At 40.0% G+C, this 19,747-nt stretch overlaps 1 protein-coding gene across 1 annotated transcript in view; it reads right to left on the bottom strand.

Moving 5' to 3' along the window:
- LIPT1 (lipoyltransferase 1) overlaps window positions 1–19,747 on the bottom strand; it is a gene marked incomplete at its 3' end in the record, with an annotated part of 124,768 nt that overhangs the window by 98,567 nt on the left and 6,454 nt on the right. Inside the window, 3 exon segments of the mRNA XM_056555950.1 lie at window positions 11,765–11,837; window positions 15,841–15,913; window positions 18,579–18,651.

The raw sequence follows: 19,747 nt of genomic DNA, 5'->3' as shown, positions 1-19,747 counted from the left end.
ATGAGCCAGTGTTCAATCCAGTTACAAACTACAGTTTCCAAGCCCAAAGACCTTAACTTACCTGTCAGACGTCTATGAGGGACAGTATCAAACGCTTTTGCAAAATCCAGAAACACTATATCCACAGCCATTCCTCTGTCAAGGCTTCTACTCACCTCTTCATAAAAGCAAATTAGATTGGTTTGACAACTTCTATCCTTAGTAAACCCATGCTGGTTATCACTTATAATACAATTATCCCCTATGTATTCCTGTATGTAATCCCGTATAAGTCCTTCAAACAATTTACCCACAATGCACGTTAAACTTACCGGTCTATAGTTTCCTGGGGAAGACCTAGAGCCCTTCTTGAAGATTGGTACCACATTCGCCTTGCGCCAGTCCCTTGGCACAATACCAGACACCAGAGAATCTCTAAATATCATGAACAAGGGTACAGATATTACTGAACTTACCTCTCTAAGAACTCTTGGGTGTAGTCCATCCGGTCCTGGAGATTTGCTTACATTTACTTTACTTAACTTACCTTGTACCATCTCTACATTAAGCCAGTTCAGTACATTACATGATGTGTTACCAGCACTGACCTGTCCAATGTCAGCTCCTTCTTCCATAGTATATACAGAACTAAAGAACCCATTCAGTAGCTCCGCCTTCTCTTGATCGCCCGTGACAACCTCCCCATTATCATTATCAAGGGGTCCTACATGCTCTGTCCTTGTTTTTTTTGTATTTATATATCTAAAAAAAATATTTAGGATTAGTTTTGCTTTCTTTGGCCACCTGTTTCTCATTTTGAATTTTTGCTGTTTTTATTACATTTACAGATTTTATTAAGCTCCTTGTACTGTTTAAATGTTATAGCTGACCCATCAGATTTGAATTTTTTGAAGGCTATTTTTTTGTTGTTTATTGCTCTTTTAACCCCTTAAGGACATAGGGCGTATCCATACGCCCCGTTTCCAAGTCCTTAAGGACCGAGGGCGTATGGATACGCCCTGAGCATTTCCGGCCCCCACCGCTAGCCGGAGGGGAGCCGGAGCCGGATGCCTGCTGAAATCGTTCAGCAGGCATCCCGGCATATCGCCCAGGGGGGTCATTATGTCCCCCCATGTCGGCGATGGCCGCAGATCGCTGGACAATTCAGTCCAGCGATCTGCGGCAGATTCCGGGTCAATCGGGTCTCCAGTGACCCGATGACCCGGAATTACTGGCTGATTGGGGCCGTCAGAGACGGCCCCGAACAGCCAGAGCCAGCAGGGGTGAGGTGGCACTGGTGCCACCTCACGATCGCCCTGATTCTTCGGCCGGATTACCGGCCGACCAATCAGGGCGCCTGCTAAGGGTGTCACTCCCGCAACCCGCTCCGCCCCTCTTCCGGAGGACGTGAGCGGGTGCGGGAAGACGACCCCGGGTGCTGGGGACCCCGATCCCCGGCGTCCCTGTTGGGATCGGGGCCCCAAGAGCGGCGGCGGCGGCGGAGACGACGAGGGACTGACCTGTGCGGCTGGATCGTTGGAGGTGAGTGACAGCCTCCTGCTGTTGCTTAGCAACAGCTCCCAGCATGCAACAAGGGCATGCTGGGAGCTGTAGTTATGCAACAGCAGGAGGCAGACCACCACAACTCCCAGCATGCCCTTATGGGCATGCTGGGGCTTGTAGTTTTGCAACAGCTGAAGGCACATTCTTTCTATGTAAAAGTGTACCTTCAGCTGTTGTGTAACTACAACTCCCAGCTTGCACAATCAGCTAAAGTGCATGCTGGGAGTTGTAGTGGTGCATCTGGTGGTTACATAACTACAACTCCCAGCATGCCCGTTGGCTGTCGGTGACTGCTGAGAGTTGTAGTTTTGCAACAGCTGAAGACACACTGAGTTAAGTAGTAAACCAGTGTGTCTCCAGCTGTTGCATAACTACAATCCCCAGCATCCCCAGCCAATGTAGTATGCCTCCGGCTGTTGCATAACTACAAGACCCAGCATGCCCTTCCGCTGTCCGTACATGCTGGGGGTTGTAGCTTTTGCAACAGCTGAAGGCACACTGGTTGCAAAACACTGAGTTTGTTACCAAACTCGGTGTTTCACAACCTGTGTGTCTCCAGCTGTTGCAAAACTACAACTCCCAGCATGCACTGATAGACCGTACATGCTTGGAGTTGTAGTTTTGCAACAGCTGGATGTTTCTCCCCCCCCCCCCCAATGTGAACGTACAGGGTACACTCACATGGGCGGAGGATTACAGTAAGTATCCGGCTGCAAGATTGAGCTGCGGCAAATTTTCTGTCGCAGCTCAAACTGCCAGCGAGAAACTACTGTGAACCCCCCGCCCGTGTGACTGTACCCTAAAAACACTACACTACACTAACACACAATAAAATAAAAAGTAAAAAACACTACATATACACATACCCCTACACAGCCCCCCTCCCCTCCCCAATAAAAATGAAAAATGTCTGGTACGTCACTGTTTCCAAAACGGAGCCATCAGCGGTTGCAAAACTACAACTCCCAGCATGCACTGATAGACCTTACATGCTGGGAGTTGTAGTTTTGCAACAGCTGGATGTTCCCCCCCAATGTGAACGTACAGGGTACACTCACATGGGCGGAGGATTACAGTAAGTATCCGGCTGCAAGTTTGAGCTGCGTCAAATTTTCTGCCGCAGCTCAAACTGCCAGCGAGAAACTACTGTGAACCCCCGCCCGTGTGACTGTACCCTAAAAACACTACACTAACACACAATAAAATAAAAAGTAAAAAACACTACATATACACATACCCCTACACAGCCCCCCTCCCCAATAAAAATAAAAAAAACGTCTGGTACGCCACTGTTTCCAGAACGGAGCCTCCAGCTGTTGCAAAACAACTACTCCCAGTATTGCCAGATGGCCACTGACTGTCCAAGCATGCTGGGAGTTTTACAACAGCTGGAGGCCCCCTGTTTGGGAATCACTGGCGTAGAATACCCCTATGTCCACCCCTATGCAATCCCTAATTTAGGCCTCAAATGCGCATGGCGCTCTCACGTATTTCAAGGCAACAGTTTAGGGCCACATATGGGGTATCTCCGTACTCGGGAGAAATTGGGCTTCAAATTTTGTGGGGTATTTTCTGCTATTACCCTTTTTAAAAATGTAAAATTTTGGGGAAAACAAGCATTTTAGGTAAAAAAAAAAAAAAATGTTTACATATACAAAAGTCATGAAACACCTGTGGGGTATTAAGGTTCACTTAACCCCTTGTTACGTTCCCCGAGGGGTCTAGTTTCCAAAATGGTATGCCATGTGTTTTTTTTTTTTGCTGTCCTGGCACCATAGGGGCTTCCTAAATGCGGCATGCCCCCAGAGCAAAATTTGCTTTCAAAAAGCCAAACGTGACTCCTTCTCTTCTGAGACCTGTAGTGCGCCAGCAGAGCACTTTTCACCCCATATGGGGTGTTTTCTGAATCGGGAGAAATTGGGCTTCAAATTTTGGGGGGTGTTTTCTGCTATTACCCTTTTTAAAAATGTAAAAATTTTGGGAAACCAAGCATTTTAGGTAAAAAAAAATAAAAAATGTTCACATATGCAAAAGTCGTGAAACACCTGTAGGGTATTAAAGTTCACATTACCCCTTGTTACGTTCCCCGAGGGGTCTAGTTTCCAAAATGGTATGCCATGTGTAGTGCGCCAGCAGAGCACTTTTCACCCCCATATGGGGTGTTTTCTGAATCGGGAGAAATTGGGTTTCAAATTTTGGGGGGTATTTCCTGCTATTACACTTTTTAAAAATGTTAAATTTTTGGAAAACCAAGCATTTTAGGTAAAAAAAAAAATGTTTTTACATATACAAAAGTCGTGAAACACCTGTGGGGTATTAAGGTTCACTTTACCCCTTGTTACGTTCCCTGAGGAGTCTAGTTTCCAAAATGGTATGCCATGTGTGTTTTTTGGCTGTCCTGGCACCATAGGGGCTTCCTAAAGGTGACATGCCCCCCAAAAACCATTTGACGCTCCTTCCCTTCTGAGCCCTCTACTGCGCCCGCTGAACAATTAACATAGACATATGAGATATGTGCTTACTCGAGAGAAATTGGGTTTCAAATACAAGTAAAAATTTTCTCCTTTTTACCCCTTGCAAAAATTTAAAAATTGGGTCTACAAGAACATGCGAGTGTAAAAAATGAAGATTTTGAATTTTCTCCTTCACTTTGCTGCTATTCCTGTGAAACACCTAAAGGGTTAATACACTTACTGAATGTCATTTTGAATACTTTGGGGGGTGTAGTTTTTATAATGGGGTCTTTTATGGGGCATTTCTAATATGAAGGCCCTTCAAATCCACTTCAAACGTGAACTGGTCCATGAAAAATAGCGAGTTTGAAAATTTTGTGAAAAATTTCAAAATTGCTGCTGAACTTTTAAGCCCTCTGGCGTCTTCCAAAAGTAAAAACTCATAAATTTTATGATGCAAACATAAAGTAGACATATTGTATATGTGAACCCAAAAAAAAATATTTTGAATATCCATTTTCCTTACAAGCAGAGAGCTTCAAAGTTAGAAAAATGCAAAATTTTCATTTTTTTCCATCAAATTTGGTGATTTTTCACCAAGAAAGGATGCAAGTTACCATAAAATTTTACCACTAAGTTAAAGTAGAATATGTCACGAAAAAACTATCTCGGAATCAGAATGATAACTAAAAGCATTCCAGAGTTATAAATGTTTAAAGTGACAGTGGTCAGAATTGCAAAAAACGCTCCGGTCCTTAAGGTGAAAAAGGGCTCGGTCCTTAAGGGGTTAACATCATTTGTCAGCCATGTAGGATTTAGTTTTAATCGTTTATATTTGTTCCCCTTTGGTATATATTTAGCTGTATAGTTATTTAGAGTTGATTTAAAGATGTCCCATTTACCTTCTGTATCAGTATTTGAGAACACCTCCCCCCAGTCTATGTCCTGTAGTGCAGCTCTCAGCCCAGGGAAATTTGCCTTTTTTAAGTTATATGTTTTTGCCTTCCCTGTCTGTCTTTGTTTTCTACATTTTAAGTCAAAAGTAACTATATTGTGGTCGCTATTACCAAGGTTTTCTCACACAGTTACATTACCAACCAGCTCTGCGTTGTTGGAAATGATCAGATCCAACAAGGCATCACTTCTTGTTGAGTCCTCCACAAACTGGCCCATTAAATTATCCTGCAATAAATTTAGGAATTTTCTCCCCTTTGTAGTTTTAGCCAGCCCCCGGCCCCAATCTATATCTGGATAGTTAAAATCTCCCATTATTACCACTGTACCTGCCCGGGCGGCCCTCTCTATTTGTTTATACAGCTGACCTTCTATCTCTTCAGTGATATTAGGGGGTCTGTAGATTACACCAAATACAATTTTTTCAATATTTCCCTACTTTTGTAATTCTACCCACAATGATTCCACATCCTCAGAATCATCACACACTATGGCACTATGGTGTTCTGCTGGCAAACTACAGGGCTCAGAAAATAAGGAGCACCATTGGGCTTTTTGAGAGAGAATTAGGCTGGAATTGAAGGCCATGTGTATTTACCCATAGTGCCAGAACAGCGGAACTCCCCCACATGTGACCCCATTTTGGAAACTACACCCCCTCATGGAATGTAATAAGGGGTACAGTGAGCATTTACACCCCACAGGTGCCTGACAGATTTTTGGAACAGTGGTCCGTGAAAAAGAAAAATTAAATTTTTCGTTTGCACAGCTCACTGTTCAAAAAATCTGTGAAATGCCAGTGGGGTGTAAATGCTCACTATACCCATTATTACATTTTGTGAGGGGTGTAGTTTCCAAAATAGTATCACATGTGCCGGGGTTCCGCTGTTCTGGTAGCACAGGGGCTTTGTAAACGCACAAGGCCCCCGACTTCTATTCCAAGCAAATTATCTTTCCAAAAGCCCAATGCGCTCCTTCCTCCTTCTTTTCTGAGCATTGTAGTTCACCCACAGAGCACTTTACATCCACATATGGGGTATTTCCATACTCAGAAGAAATTGTGTTACAAATTTTGGGGGGCTTTTTCTCCTATTACCCCTTGTAAAAATGAAAAATTTGGGATAACACCAGCATTTTAGTGAAAAAAATAAAATGTTTCATTCTCACGTCCAACTTTAGCGAAAATTCGTCAATCATCTGTGGGGTGTTAAGGCTCACTATACCCCTTGTTACGTTCCTTGAGGGTGTAGTTTCCAAAATATTATGCCATGTTTTTTTGTTTTTTTTGCTGTTATGGCACCATGGGGGCTTCCTAAATGTGACATGCCCCGCAAAAAACATTTCAGCAAAATTCACTTTCCAAAATCCCATTGTTGCTCCTTCCCTTCTGAACCCTCTAGTGCATCCACAGAGCACTTTATATCCACATATGAGGTATTTCCTTACTCGAGAGAAATGGGGTTAAAAATTTTGGGGGACATTTTTACCTATTCTTGTGAAAATGAAACATTTGGTGTTGCACCAGCATTTTAGTGAAAAAAATAAAATTTTTCATTTTCACGTCCAACTATAGTGAAAATTCGTTAAACACCTGTGGGGTGTTACGGCTCACTGTACCCCTTGTTACATGCCTTGAGGGGTGTAGTTTCCCAAATAGTGTGCCATGTGTTTTTTTTTTTTTGCTGTTCTGGCACCATGGGAGCTTGCTAAATGTGACATGCCCCCCCAAAACCATTTCAGCTAAATTCGCTCTCCAAAATCCCATTGTCGCTTCTTCCCTTCTGAGCCCTCTACTGCACCCGCAGAACACTTTACATCCACATATGAGGTATTTTCCTTACTCGAGAGAAATAGGGTTACACATTTTGGGGGACATTTTTACCTATTACCCCTTGCAAAATGAAGAAAAATGGGTTTACAAGAACATGTTAGTGAAAAAAAAATAGATTTTGAATTTTCTCCTCCACTTTGCTCCTATTCCTGTGAAACACCTAAAGAGTTAACAAACTTTCTGAATGTAATTTTGAATACTTAAAGGGGTGCAGTTTTCATAATGGGGTCCATTATAGGGTATTTCTAACATAAAGACCCTCAAATTCACTTCGAAACTGAACTGGTCCCTGAAAAATTCCGATTTACAAATTTTCATGAAAAATTGGAAAATTGCTGCTAAACTAAAAAGCCCTATAATGTCTTCAAGAAGTAAAAACATGTCAAGTTTATGATGCAAACACAAACTAGACATATTGTATATGTGAATCAACATCTCATTTATTTGGAATGTCCACTTTCCTTACAAGCAGAGAGCTTCAAAGTTCGAAAAATTCGAAATTTTCGAATTTTTCATGAAATTTGGGATTTTTTCACCAAGAAATTATGCAAGTATCGACATAAATTTGCCTGTAAAAAAGGTGAATATGTCATGAAAAAGCTATCTCAGAAACCAAATTCATAAAAGCATCCCAGAGTTATTAATGCTTAAAGTGACAATGGTCAGATTTGCAAAAAACGGCTGCGTTCTTAAGGTCAAAATAGGCTGTGTCCTTGAGGGTATAAGGGAGAGACTATAACATCTCTGCAGGTCTATATTTTTTACATCTAGCCTGATTGTTATCAGTAATTAATATAAATATTAAAAGGGTATTCCAGGAATTTTTAATTGACTATGCTACAGCGGCTGTAAATTTTGTGTAGTTCATAATATAGTGTCTGTACCTGTGTGTGACCGTTTTCTCACAGTTCTTCTGTGATGTTCACCCCAATATTTATTTTTAACAGCATACCAAATTACTGTTCTCTCAGATTTTTCCCAGGTTGCAATGCGGCCAAGACCTGACTCACTAGTCAGCTAATGACAGGGAGTCTGTCTGCTTCAATGGGTGGAGAGATTGCTTGGTGGGAGAGAGATCAATCTGCAACTAATGCAACAGTTGTAGGCACCCTGATTGAAAACCACAGGTCTTTTCAATGGATGCAGTTAACCCCTTAAGGACTGAACCCTTTTTCACCTTAAGGACTCGGCCATTTTTTGCAAATCTGACCACTGTCACTTTAAACATTAATAACTCTGGAATGCTTTTAGTTATCATTCTGATTCCGAGATTGTTTTTTCGTGACATATTCTACTTTAACTTAGTGGTAAAAATTTTTGGTAACTTGCATCCTTTCTTGGTGAAAAATCCCAAAATTTGATGAAAAATTTGAAAATTTTGCATTTTTCTAACTTTGAAGCTCTCTGCTTCTAAGGAAAATAGATATTCCAAATATTTTTTTTTATTCACATATGCAATATGTCTACTTTATATTTGCATCATAAAATTGATGAGTTTTCACTTTTGGAAGACACCAGAGGGCTTCAAAGTTCAGCAGCAATTTTCCAATTTTTCACAAAATTTGGAAACTCGCTTTTTTTCAGGGACCAGTTCAGGTTTGAAGTGGATTTGAAGGGTCTTCATATTAGAAATACCCCATAAATGACCCCATTATAAAAACTGCACCCCCGAAAGTATTCAAAATGACATTCAGTAAGCGTTTTAACCCTTTATGGGTTTCACAGGAATAGCAGCGAAGTGAGGGAGAAAATTCACAATCTTCATTTTTTACACTCGCATGTTCTTGTAGACCCAATTTTTGAATTTTTGCAAGGGGTAAAAAGGAGAACATGTTTACTTGAATTTTAAACCCAATTTCTCTCGAGTAAGGACATACCTCATATGTCTATGTAAAGTGTTCGGCGGGCGCAGTAGAGGGCTCAGAAGGGAAGGAGCGTCAAATGGTTTTTGGGGGGCATGTCACCTTTAGGAAGCCCCTATGGTGCCAGAACAGCAAAAAAAAACACATGGCATACCATTTTGGAAACTAGACCCCTCGGGGAACGTAACAAGGGGTAATGTGAACCTTAATACCCCACAGGTGATTCACGACTTTTGCATATGTAAAAAAAAATAATAATAATTTTTACCTAAAATGCTTGGTTTCCCTAAAGTTTAACATTTTTAAAAAGGGTAATAGCAGAAAATACCCCCCAAAATTTGAAGCTCAATTCCTCCCAATTCAGAAAACACCCCATATGGGGGTGAAAAGTGCTCTGCTGGCGCACTACAGGTCTCAGAAGAGAAGGAGTCACATTTGGCTTTTTTGAAGGAAATTTTGCTCTGGGGGCATGCCACATTTAGGAAGCCCCTATGGTGCCAGGACAGCAAAAAAAAAACGCATGGCATACCATTTTGGAAACTAGACCCCTCGGGGAACGTAACAAGGGGTAAAGTGAACCTTAATACCCTACAGGTGTTTCACGACTTTTGCATATGTAAAAAAAAATAAAAAAATTTACCTAAAATGCTTGGTTTCCCAAAAAATTTACATTTATACAAAGGGTTAAAGCAGAAAATACCCCCCAAAATTTGAAACCCAATTTCTCCCGATTCAGAAAACACCCCATATGGGGGTGAAAAGTGCTCTGTTGGCGCACGACAAGTCTCAGAAGAGAAGGAATCACATTTGGCTTTTTGAAAGCAAATTTTGCTCTGGGGGCATGCCGCATTTAGGAAGCCCCTATGGTGCCAGGACCGCAAAAAAAACCCACATGGCATACCATTTTGGAAACTAGAGCCCTCAGGCAATGTAACAAGGGGTTAAGTGAACCTTAATACCCCACAGGCGTTTCACGACTATTGCATATGTAAAAAAAAAAAAAATTTTTACCTAAAATGCTTCTTTTCCCAAAAACTTTACATTTTTAAAAAGGGTAAAAGCAGAAAATACCCCCCAAAATTTGAAGCCCAATTTCTCCCGAGTACGGCGATACCCCATATGTGACCCTAAACTGTTGCCTTGAAATACGACAGGGCTCCAAAGTGAGAGCGCCATGCGCATTTGCCTAAATTAGGGATTGCATAGGGGTGGACATAGGGGTATTCTACGCCAGTGATTCCCAAACAGGGTGCCTCCAGCTGTTGTAAAACTCCCAGCATGCCTGGACAGTCAACGGCTGTCCGACAATACTGGGAGTTGTTGTTTTGCAACAGCTGGAGGCTCCGTTTTGGAAACTGTTGCGTACCAGACGTTTTTCATTTTTATTGGGGAGGGGAGGGGGGCTGTGTAGGGGTATGTGTATATGTAGTGTTTTTTACTTTTTAGTTTATTTTTTGTGTTAGTGTAGTGTAGTGTTTTTAGGGTACAGTCGCACGGGCGGGGGTTCACAGTAGTTTCTCGCTGGCAGTTTCAGCTGTTGCAGAAAATTTGCTGCAGCTCAAACTTGCAGCCCGATACTTACTGTAAGCCTCCGCCCATGTGAGTGTACCCTGTACATTCACATTGGGGGGGACATCCAGCTGTTGCAAAACTACAACTCCCAGCATGCGCTGACAGACTGTACATGCTGAGAGTTTTAGTTTTGCAACAGCTGTAGGCACACTGGTTATGTATCACGGAGTTTGTGACCTTACTCAGTGTTTCAAAACCAGTGTGCCTCCAGCTGTTGCAAAACTACAACTCCCAGCATGTATGGTGCATGGTGTAAGGTGACTGCTGGGAGTTGTAGTTTGCAACAGCTGGAGGCACACCGGTCGTGAAACACTGAGTTAGGTAAAAAAAAAAACTCTAAGTTTCACAACCAGTGTGCCTTCAGCTGTTGCAAAACTACAACTCTCAGCAGTCACCGACAGCCAACGGGCATGCTGGGAGTTGTAGTTATGCCACCAGCAGATGCACCACTACAACTCCCAGCATGCACTTTAGCTGATTGTGCAAGCTGGGAGTTGTAGTTATACAACAGCTGAAGGTACACTTTTCCATAGAAAGAATGTGCCTCCAGCTGTTGCAAAACCATAAGTCCCAGCATGCCCATAAGGGAATGCTGGGAGTTGTGGTGGTCTGCCTCCTGCTGTTGCATAACTACAGCTCCCAGCATGCCCTTTTTGCATGCTGGGAGCTGTTGCTAAGCAACAGCAGGAGGCTGTAACTCACCTCCTGCTGCTGCTTCATCGCAGGAAAGTCCCTCGCCGCCGCCGCCGCTCCTGGGGCCCCGATCCCAACATGGACGCCGGGGATCGGGGTCCCCAGCACCCGGGGTCGTCTTCCCGCACCCGATCACGTCCTCCAGAAGAGGGGCGGAGCGGGTGCGGGAGTGACACCCGCAGCAGGCGCCTTGATTGGTCGGCCGGTAATCCGGCCGACGAATCAGGGCGATCGTGAGGTGGCACCAGTGCCACCTCACCCCTGCAGGCTCTGGCTGTTCGGGGCCGTCAGAGACGGCCCCGAACAGCCAGTAATTCCGGGTCACCGGGTCACTGGAGACCCGATTGACCCGGAATCGCCGTAGATCGCTGGACTGAATTGCTGGACAGATTGCTGGACTGACGATCGCCGACATGGGGGGGCATAATGACCCCCCTGGGCGATATGCCGGGATGCCTGCTGAACGATTTCAGCAGGCATCCGGCTCCGGTCCCCAACCGGCTAGCGGTGGGGATCGGAATTCCCACGGGTGTATGGATACGCCCTGCGTCCTTAAGGACTAGGAATGCATGGCGTATCCATACGCCCTGCGTCCTTAAGAGGTTAATTTATGTTTCAATGGGTGGGGTGGTTGATGTGTGGCAGGGAGGAAAATGGAATTATGGGATTTGTAGTAAAAAAAAAGAAAACGGAAACAAGAAATACCAGTTCACAAAAAGCTAGCCACAGTGTTATGGCAATCTCACAACATAGCCATTTAGATCCAAAACAAGCGCAGATCCTTTCTAAGCATGTCCATTACTGTCTGGCAGGTACATACTAAGATCAGCCTTATGGTGGATAACCCCTTTAATTACCTGTCTCGTGGTTCCTTTCTTGCAGCTGACGAGGGTATTTGTCACGTTCACCTTCTCACAGGGCATCAGTCACCTGTAAAAAGACACAGGTATGATAACATGTTCCTTGATACATACTACAGACGCTAATATATATAACACTCTAGGGCCAGAACTGCTTATCTCAGGAATTACGAAACCGCATAAGAAAAAGGAACAAAAAAAAAATAAATGAAATACATTGGGATCTAGATAATTTTTTTTACATAAAATATATTGTATATTTAAAAAAAAAATTCTTAAATATTTTATCTACAATTTTTATATTATATACAGTTGATCATGTAATGGGAATGTATGCCTTTTAATTTTGAAAGGGGGGGGGGGGTTGAATTATTTTATTAAATGTTTTATGCCTCCCAACATTATGCTGACAAAATGTTTTTTATTATTTTATCGACCATTTCTTTTCTTTGTACTTTTCAAACTAATCCTGTAAGAGGGCGTTTACCAGTGATCTTCAGATCGCTCATATAATAAACTGCACTGGTATTGTAGTGCAGTATATTATGCCTTTCAGCCTTATGCTGACAGCCAATGTTTAGTTATGGCTAATGTGAGGGAGGTTTTGGATTATTTTTTTAAATATTTTTGGGGTTATTTTTTCAGAACAATGTGAAAATTAGCACACATGTTCGTGATCACTTCCTGTACCACTATTGATCCCCAGATTTGGCGGCCACATTGGATTGCGCAATATTGTGCAAACATAGTTTTCTCTAAAATTGTAGGTCAGAACGATATGAAAATAAGCACACATGTTCGTGATCACTTTCTGTACCAATATTGATCACCAGATTTGGCGGCCATATTGGATAGCACAATATTCTTCAAACATAGTTTTCTCTAAAAGAACTGGTCAGAACCGTGCAAAAATTAGCACACATGTTTGTACGACAATTGATCACCAGATTTGGCAGCCATACTTGATTGCGCAATATTCTGCATGCATAGTTGTCTTTGAAATTACTGGTCAGAACAATGTGAAAATTAGCACACATGTTCGCAATCCCTTTCTCTACCACATTTACATGGTTTGGCCACCATTTTGGATTGCGCAATATTTTGCAAGCATTCTTTTCTCTTAAATAACTGGTCAGCACAATGTGAAAATTAGCACACATCACCACGATCACGATGGTCCACGATCACCATCACCATCAGGGGTCACAGCAATCGTGTATTATAACCCGGCTTTGCAGCTTGGCCACCTGAATCGCTGCTTGCAGCTATATTTCATTTATTTACTTTTTTTTATTATTAAGGTTTTTGTTTTTCATAGCATTTCTGCCTTTCTAATTTTGTCTTTCCCGTAAAAGAGCGACCTTTCACCACTGATTTGAACGTTTCTATGAAACACTGCACTACTATTTTAGTGCAGTGTAATATGCCTCTCAGCATTATGCTAACAGGCAGTGAATGGTTATGACTATCGTTAGGAGTCTTTTATGTGGTAATAAAGTTTTTTGGCCATTTTTATATATTTTTTTCTGCTTTCTTAATTTTATATATGATACAAAAATGTTTTTAAAGGAATGTTTTAGTGGAGGCTGAGTTTTAGTTTTTTTTTATTATTTTATTAACCTTTTTATTTTTTCTTATAAGTTTTAACTATTCCTATTAAGGGACTTAAAGCAGCCATCTTTTGATAGCTCATATATTAATAGACTGCAGTGGTATGACAGTGTCTTATGCCTCTCGGCATTGTTCAAAACGACAATGTATGGTTACGGTATTGTCAGTGGTTTTATGGAGGTTTAAAAAAAAAATCTCTATTTTAACCCCTTAAGGACTTTAAAGTATTTTTACGTTTTCTTTTTTTCCTTCTCCCCTTCAAAAAATCATAACTCTTTTATATTTTCATCCACAGACTAGTATGAGGGCTTGTTTTTTGCGTGACCAGTTGTCCGTTGTAATGCCATCACTAAATTTATCATGAAATGTATGGCACAACCAAAAAAATACTATTTGTGTGGGGAAATTAAAAAGAAAACCACAATTTTGCAAATTTTGGAAGGTTTTGTTTTCACGCCGTACAATTTACAGTAAAAATGACATATGTCTTTCATTCTCTGGGTCAATACAATTAAAATGATACCCATGATAATATACTTTTCTATTACTGTTGCGATTAAAGAAAAGTTGCAAACTTTTTAACCAAATTAGTACGTTTAAAATCCCCCTATTTTGAAGACCTATAACTTTTTCAATTTTCCGTAATAGCGGCGGTATGAGGGCTCATTTTTTGCACCGTGATCTGTACTTTTTTACAATACCAAATTTGCTTATACAAAACTTTTATTACATTTTTTATTAATTTTTTTGGGAATAAAATGTTATAAAAAAGCAGCTATTTTGGACTTTTGTTTTTTACGTTCACGCCGTTCACCGTACGGGATCATTTACATTTTATTTTAATAGTTCGGATATTTACGCACGCGGCGATATCAAATATGTATATAAAATATTTTTTTTACACTTTTTGGGGGTAAAATAGGGAAAATGGGACAATTCACGTTTTTATTGGGGGAGGGGTTTTTTAAATTTTTTTAACTCTATTTTTTTACTTTTTTTACTTTTATTTTTACACTTTAATAGTCCCCATAGGGGACTATTTAAAGCAATCACTCGATTGCTAATCCTGTTCAGTGCTATGTATAGGACATAGCACTGATTAGGGTTATCGGTGAACTTCTGCTCTGGTCTGCGGGAAGGCAGATCAGAGCAGAAGACTCCCGGAAGACAGCGGAGGCAGGTGAGGGGACCTCCGTCTGCCGTGCAGGATGATCAGATCGCCGCGGCAGCGCTGCGGGCGATCCGATCATCCTGTTAAGTGACCACGATCCTGCAGATGCCGTGATCGGTATTGATCACGGCATCTGAGGGGTTAATGGCGGACATCCGCGGAATCGCAGGTGTCCGCCATTATCTGCGCGTCCCTGGCTGCGATGCACAGCCGGGACCTGCCGCGCATGATGCTGGCATCGCTCCGATGCCCGCGGTTATGCTCAGGACATAATTGTACGACCTGGTGCGTTAAGTACCACGTCACCAGGACGTACATTTACGTCCTGCGTCGTTAAGGGGTTCATATGTTTTTAAGGGTGTTCTGATTAATTAGTTTATTAACTTTTTTTCTCTTTTTTTATCCCATGAAAGGGCTCTCACAAGCGATCTACTGATCGCCCATATAATACATTGCACTAGTATTACACTGCAATGTATTATGGCTGCCAACATTATGTTGACAGCCAATGTTTAATTACGCCGAATGTGAGGGGAGGGTTGGGTTATTTTTTATATTTTTTGGGTTATTTTTAAAATCTTTTTCTTTTTTTATATATTTACATGTGTTTTTGTAGGGGATGGGTGGGGCTTAATTATTTTATAACTTGTTTATTTTTAACTTTTTTTTAGATAGGATCCATGCAGAACACATTGCCACTTATGGGTACGGCAATGCATCTGTGGAATCTCCCGCAATAGTTATTCTGGCTGAAAATTCCTAAGTTTAAACTAGCCTTTAAGTTTTTTTTGTATAAAGGGGACTTTAACAGCGATCTTCAGATCGCTTTTATAATACACTGCACTAGTATTAAAGTGCAGTGTATTATGCCCTTTAGCATTATGTTAAAAGGCTATGTGTTATTATGGCTATAGTCTTTGGCTATAATTATATATTTGAAGCAAAAAACAATATTGATTTTTCTTTACTTAGTACAGTTAAGTCCTAAATCTGCGGTCAGTCAGCCCACAGTCTAATGTAAACTTGTAAACTCTGCAGTCAGTTGAGTCGTTTCTATTAAATATTGAAAAAGGGGATTCCTACAAATAAAAGACAGAGAATAAGGATCATAAATGTTCCCAATCTCTGTACCTGAGATATGCTTGTGTTATATAAGAAGCTGTCCATAAACGATATACTTATTAACAACACATACATCTTCATGTATAAGGGAGAGACTATAACATCTCTGCAAGTCTAGATTTTACATCTAGCCTGACTGTTATCAGTAATTAATATAAATATTAATTACCTGACTCGTGGTTCCTTTCTTGCAGCTGACGAGGCTATATGTCACGTTCACCTTCTCACCGGGCATCAGTCACCTGTAAAAAGACACAGGTATGATAACATGTTCCTTGATACATGCTACAGACGCTTATATAAATAACACTCTAAGACCAGAACTACTTATCTCAGGAATTTTGAAACCACATAAGAAAAAGGAACAACAAAAAACAGATGAAACACATTGGGATCTAGATCTTTTTTTATTTATTTAAAATATATTGTATATTTAAAAAAATCTTAAATATTTTATCTACAATTTTTATATTATATACAACAGTTAATCATGTAATGGGAATGTATGCCTTTTAATTTTGAAAGGGGGGGGGGGTTTGAATTATTTTCTTAAATGTTTTATGCCTCCCCACATTATGCTGACAATTTTTTTTAGTATTTTATCGACCGTTTCTTTTCTTTGTATTTTCAAACTAATCCTGTAAGATTGCGTTTACCAGCAATCTTCAGATCGCTCATATAATAAACTGCATTGGTATTGCAGTGCAGTATATCATGCCTTTCAGCCTTATGCTGACAGCCATTGTTTAGTTATGGCTAATGTGAGGGAGGTTTTGGATCATTTATTTTTTGATATTTTTTGGGTTATTTTTTTCGAACAATATGAAAATTAGCATACATGTTCGTGATCACCTCCTGTACCACTATTGATCACAAGATTTGGCGGCCACATTTGATTGTGCAATATTCTTCAAACATAGTTTTCTCTAAAATTGTAGGTCAGAACAATATGAAAATAAGCACACATGTTCGTGATCACTTTCTATACCACTATTGATCACAGATTTGGTGGCCATATTGGATTGCGCAATATTCGGCAAACATAGTTTTCTCTAAAAGAACTGGTGAGAACCGTGCAAAAACTAGCACACATGTTTGTCATCCCTTTCTGTACTACAATTGATGACAGATTTGGCGGCCATGTTTGATTAAGCAATATTCTGCATACATAGTTGTCTCTGAAATTACTGGTCAGAACAATGAAAATTAGCACACATGTTTGTGATCCCTTTCTCTACCACATTTACACGGTTTGGCCTCCATTTTGGATTGCGCAATATTTTGCAAGCATACTTTTGTCTTAAATAACTGGTCAGCACAATGTGAAAATTAGCACACATGTCCACGATCACCATCACCATCAGGGGTCACAGCAATCGTGTATTATAGCACAGCAGTGCAGCTTGGCAACCTGTATCGCTGCTTGCAGCTATATTTTATTTATTAAATATTTTTTTATTATTAAGGTTTTTGTTTTTCATAGCAGTTCTGCCTTTCTAATTTTGTCTTTCCCGTAAGAGAGCGACCTTTCACCACTGATCTGAACGTTTCTATGAAACACTGCATTACTATTATAGTGCAGAGTATTATGCCTCTCAGCATTATGCTAACAAGCAGTGTATGGTTATGGCTATCGTTAGGAGTATTTTATGTGGTAATACAGTTTTTTGGACATTTTTATATATTTTGTTCTGCTTTCTTTATTGTGTATATGATACAGCGTTATGATACAGAGTTTTAGTTTTTTTTAAATTATTTTATTAACCTTGTTTTTTTTCTTACTAGTTTTAACTATTCCTATTAAGGGACTGAAAGCCACCATCTTTTGATAGCTTATATATTAATAGACTGCAGTAGTATGGCAGTGTCTTATGCCTCTCGGTATTGTTCATAAAGACAATGTATGGTTATGGTATTGTCAGTGGTTTAATTGTGGTTATTTAAAAAAAAATTCTCTTTTTTAATGTTTTAAGGGTGTTCTGTTTAATTAGTTTATTAACTATTATTTGCTCTTTTTTATCCCATGAGAGAGCTTTCACAAGCGATCTACTGATCACCCATATAATACATTGCACTAGTATTACAGTACAGTGTATTATGGCTGCCAGCATTATGTTGACAGCCAATGTTTAATTATGGCGAATGTGAGCGGAGGGTCGGGTTATTTTCATATATTTTTTGGGTTATTGTTTAAATCTTTTTCTTTTTTTATATTTGTACATATGTTTTTTGTAGGGGATGGGTGGGGCTTAATTATTTAATAACTTGTTTATTTTTAACTTTTTTTTTTAGATAGGATCCATGCAGAACACATTGCCACCTATGTGGACGGCAATGCATCTGTTGAATCTCCGGCAATAGTTATTCCGGCTGAAAATTCCTTAGTTTGAACCTAGCCTTTAATTTTTTATAAAGGGGACTTTTAACAGTGATCTTCAGATCGCTTTTATAATACACTGCACTAGTATTAAAGTGCAGTGTATTATGCCCTTCAGCATTATGTTAAAAGGCTATGTGTTACTATGGCTATAGTCTTTGGCTATAATTATATATTTGAAGCAAAAAAATATAGATTTTTCTTTACTTAGTACAGTTAAGTCTTAAATCTGCGGTCAGTCAGCCCACTGTCTAAAGTAAACTTGTAAACTCTGCAGTCAGTTGAGTCTATTCTATTAAATAATGAAAAAGGGGATTCCTACAAATAAAAAACAGAGAATAGGGATCATAAATGTTCCTAATCTCTGTACCTGAGATATGCTTGCGTTATATAAGAAGCTGTCCATAAACGATATATTTATTAACAACACATACATCTTCATGTATAAGGGAGAGACTATAACATCTCTGCAGGTCTAGATTTTACATCTAGGCTGATTGTTATCAGTAATTAATATAAATATTAATTACCTGTCTCGTGGTTCCTTTCTTGCAGCTGACGAGGGTATATGTCATGGTCACCTTCTCATTGGTCATCAGTCACCTGTAAAAAGACACAGGTATAATAACATGTTCCTTGATACATGCTACAGACGCTAATATATATAACACTCTAAGGCCAGAACTACTTATGTCAGGAATTTTGAAACCACATAAGAAAAAGGAACAAAAAAACAAACAAAAAACAGATGAAACACATTGGGATCTAGAACTCTTTTTTTTTTTTTTAACTAAAATATATTGTATATTTTAATTTTCTTTCTTAAATATTTTATCTACAATTTTTATATTATAAACAACAGTTAATCATGTAATGGAAATGTATGCCTTTTAATTTTGAAAGGGGGGGGGTTGAATTATATTATTAAATGTTTTATGCCTCCCAACATTATGCTGACAATAGTTTTTTTATTATTTTATCGACCATTTATTTTCTTTGTACTTTTCAAACTCATCCTGTAAGAGGGTGTTTACCAGCGATCTTCAGATCGCTCATATAATAAACTGCACTGGTATTGTAGTGCAGTATATTATGCCTTTCAGCCTTGTGCTGACAGCCAATGTTTAGTTATGGCTAATGTGAGGGAGGTTTTGGATTATTTATTTTTTATATTGTTTTTGGTAATTTTTTCTGAACAATATGAAAATTTGCACACATGTTCGTGATCACTTCCTGTACGACTATTGATCACCAGATTTGGCAGCCACATTGGATTGCGCAATATTCTGCAAACATAGTTTTCTCTAAATTTGTAGGTCAGAACAATATGAAAATAAGAACACATGTTCGTGATCACTTCCTGTACCACTATTGATTACCAGATTTGGCGGCCACATTGGATTGCGCAATATTCTGCAAACATAGTTTTCTCTAAAATTGTAGGTCAGAACAATATGAAAATAAGCACACATGTTCGTGATCACCTTCTGTACCACTATTGATCACCAGATTTGGCAGCCATATTGGATTGCGCAATACAGTGACCCCCCGACTTATGATGGCCCCGACATATGATCATTTCAACATATGATGGCCTCTCAGAGCTTATCGTATGTTGAAGGCAGCATCGACATATGATGCTGCTGTGTGTCGGGGCCATCGTACAAACAGCTATCTGACAGCGCAGACAACTTCAGCA

Source organism: Hyla sarda, chromosome 2 (assembly GCF_029499605.1).
Source record: "Hyla sarda isolate aHylSar1 chromosome 2, aHylSar1.hap1, whole genome shotgun sequence".
In the NCBI taxonomy this organism is placed as follows: Eukaryota; Metazoa; Chordata; class Amphibia; order Anura; family Hylidae; genus Hyla; species Hyla sarda.
The sequence above is the reverse complement of the archived record's forward strand: the minus strand, read 5'-3'. Positions and strand labels throughout refer to the sequence as shown.